The sequence below is a fragment of the Zootoca vivipara genome, chromosome 9 (assembly GCF_965207765.1).
Source record: "Zootoca vivipara chromosome 9, rZooViv2.hap1.1, whole genome shotgun sequence".
Classification (NCBI taxonomy): Eukaryota; Metazoa; Chordata; class Lepidosauria; order Squamata; family Lacertidae; genus Zootoca; species Zootoca vivipara.
The window spans coordinates 63,342,836-63,346,213 of NC_142592.1; the positions used below are offsets into that span (position 1 = coordinate 63,342,836).

The window sequence follows — 3,378 nt, forward strand, 5'->3', positions numbered from 1 at the left end:
CGTCGTCGTCAAGGGTGCTCCTGCAGGGAGACACATCAAACCTACCCCCTAAAGAGACCTGGGTTGAGAGAGAAACATTCCTCAGAGATGAAGGAAAGAGCAAGGAAGAGCCAGTGTGTGAGAGGTGAGAATGGGGTGGAACATTACCCATCCTGGCCTGCTGGTTTTCTACTTATATCATTGGCCAAGCGACTCTAGGGCGAACCAGGAAGTGGCCTCTCCAGACAACGGAACAACTCTGCTTTTCTCATCTCTGCAGCTGCGATCTCTTGGCCTGGGTGAGATGGACGCTGTTAGGCAGTTGAATGTGCATGCATACTCCATCTCCATACTTCCCTCCCTGCCACCCTCCCGCAGCCCCGGGCACCCACGCTACGCCACTGAGTGGGTCTCCTGTTGCCTCCGCTCCAGCAACCAGACTGATCAATTGATTTGCTGGGAGAGCTCAGCTGATCTGAACAAGGCGGCTGGAAAACGGCTGTGTGGGAAATATGCACAAGCATGTGTAAAATGGTACATGGGAGATTGTAAGGTGGCCCCACAAAACCTCGACCTCTCCCACCACAGCCACCTGGTCCCTGGACATTTAAGGAAGGGTGGATGTGGCCCTTGGGCTGAAAAGGGCCAGCCATCCCTAGTTCAGGGAGAGAGCTGGTGAGTACTTTTAAAGGATTGTGGGAAAGCTCAATGAGAACTCTTGGGCCTGGTCTATAGAAGTTGGAAACTATCATCATTTTTAATAAAGCGAATGAAATTTACTAACTTCTGTTCAAATATTATAACCAATACAGTCCCTGCCTACAGACTTACAATCTAATAGGTGTGGCACAAAAGGAAAAGCTGGTTGAGGAGGGAAGAGGAAAACAAACTCTTGTACCAGTTCTTCGATTTACCCTGTCATTCTTACAATAAGAAGCTGGAATAGAGACCAGCTCTAAGGGATCAGGGGAGCCAAATGGTCACTGGTTTCTCAACTGAGAGGATGGAGTGGGATCACACTATAGATCCCAGCATGGGTGCAGATCCATATGTCTTGCCTGCCTGCCAGGAATGTGCACAAGGGACAAGAGAGTTCCCACACATACACACACACCTTTCTCTCTCTCTTGCTTGCACACTTTTGTAGTATTTGTTTATTACTGTTTGCGTAATAGATTGTTAGCAGTGAACATCGCTGAAGACAACATATCCATAGAAAAGAGATGGGTGGATGGCGAGGACACCAAGCTGATGGCAATCATTTCTTTTTTTAAATCCTTTTTTCAGCCCGTTAAGTGAGTATGTGTGTCTGAGGTCTGTGCCCTTCAAAATAAAGTCTACGGCAGTGAATTCCAAACATAGTGACCCCCGTACGTAACGTCTCCACATCGTGAAGTCACCCTTTAAATGATATCCAATTTTGTTGGGAGTTGGGGTGAAATCACCGGTGCTTTTCCATTTTGGAAGAATACAAGCCTCTTCGCCATTAAAACAAAAATATTGAAAGGGGTCCAGAGGAACAGCTTGGCATGTTTTAGGGACTCCCTTGAGGACTGTGCTGTGGCTGTGTAACAGTCTAATAGCCTTGTGTTAAATAAACACACACACACACACAACATTAAAGAGTTGCCTTTGTTGGAGAGTGCAGGAATTGGTGGAATACATGCTGTGTGTGATGTTGCCTTGCGTAGCAGAGTCAGACCATCAGCCCATCTAGAGTAGGACGGTTCACTCTGACACAGAGCAGCTCTTGAGCAGGGAGGAGAAAATCCTTCAGAAGAACATTTGCAGATGACACCAAACTGGGAGGGGTGGCTAATGCTGCAGAAGACAGAATCAGGATTCAAAATGACTTTAACAGATAGGAAAGCTGGGCCTAAGCTAACAAAATGTATTTCAATAGGGACAAATGTCAGATTCTGCACTTAGGCAGGAATGCACCAATGTAAGATTGGGGGGGGGGGGGAGTAACCTGGCTTGTGAAAAGGATCTAGGAGTCTTAGTAGACCATAAGCTTAACAGTCAGCAGTGTGATGCAGCAGCAAAAACAGCTAATGTGATCATGTGAATCAACAGAAGTCTAGTGTCCAGACCTAGGGAAGTCATAGTACCACTCTATTCTGCCTTGGTCAAACCACACCTGGAATACTGTGTCCAGTTGTTCTGGGCGCCACAATTTCAGAAGGATGTTGACAAGTCAAACATGTGCAGAGGAGGGCGACTGAGTCTGGAAACGAAGCTTTATAAGGAATGGTTGAGGGAACTCAGTATGTTTAGCCTGGTAAAGAGGAGACTGAGATATGCTAGCCATCTGGGCTCTCACATGGAAGCTACAGAACGTTTGTTTTCTCCTACTCCGGATGGTAGGACCTGAGCCATGGATTCCACTTACAAGAAAGGAGATTCCGACAAAATATCAACTTTCTGGCGGAAAGAGCTGCTTGACAGTGGGACGGACTCCCTCGGGAGGTGGTTAAGTCCTCCATTGGAAGTTTTTAAGCAGAGGTTGGATGACCATCTGTCAGGGATGCTCGACTTGAGATTCCTGCACTGCAGAGGGTTGGACCAGATGACCTTTGGGGGTCCCTTCCGACTCTATAATTCTATGAACATAAGAAGAGTCTTCTGGATCAGGCCATTGGGCCATCTACTCCAGCATGCTTCTTTTCTCTAACACCCTCCAACCTCTGGGAACAAGGGAGGCTGTGTGAGGGACCCTTTAGCCTTTCCACGGTAAGAATTCCCCCTTGCAGGGCAGATGGATTCCTTACCTGCTCCAGAGGGTCATGTCGAGGCTGTGTGTTGGGAGGAGCAGCTACCTCCAAGCCTTTTCTGTCAGTTGAAACTACAAAGAGACCTCACAGACAGCCTTATCCGTTCTTGTTAAAAGTTCGGTTGGGAACAGCAGGTAGAAGCAGCAGTTTGGGTTTCACTCTCCCCAGCCGCAAAGGCGCTAAAAATAGCCGGCCGTGAATGCGGCTTTCAGCACAAACCCTTTCAGCTTCATTACCAAGCTCTTTATTTTGCTTCTTTTTTTCTCTTTCCTTCCACCCACACAAACATTTTCATGTCACTATGCTCACAGAGACCTACATTTTCCACAACACGGAGGAGGAGGAGAAGGCGGAAAAAATGAGTGATCTGTCAGGGGATTCTTTCGTTGTGGTTCCAGCATTGCAGGGGGTTGGACTAGATGACTCTTGGGGTCCCTTCCACCTCTACGATTTTATGATTCTGTGAAAGGGGTTTTGTACATCGGCCATGTAAACATGGGCCCCGGATGCACTATGAAATTTAAAGTGCTATGATTTCACTTTATTTTTTATTTTTTATTTTAATTACATTTTTATTCACTTTTTTTTACATACATCTCATATCAAGAACATTTATGTTACATCC

The 3,378-nt window shown here is 46.6% G+C and overlaps 1 long non-coding RNA gene across 1 annotated transcript; it reads right to left on the reverse strand.

Annotated features, from left to right (window-relative positions):
- Window positions 1–1,094: 1,094 nt before the first annotated feature.
- Window positions 1,095–2,996, reverse strand: LOC148684668 (uncharacterized). Its single transcript, XR_015945843.1, has 2 exons — window positions 2,751–2,996; window positions 1,095–1,800 (listed from the first exon to the last, which is right to left on the reverse strand). It is a non-coding gene; the product is annotated as an uncharacterized LOC148684668 (long non-coding RNA).
- Window positions 2,997–3,378: the final 382 nt, after the last annotated feature.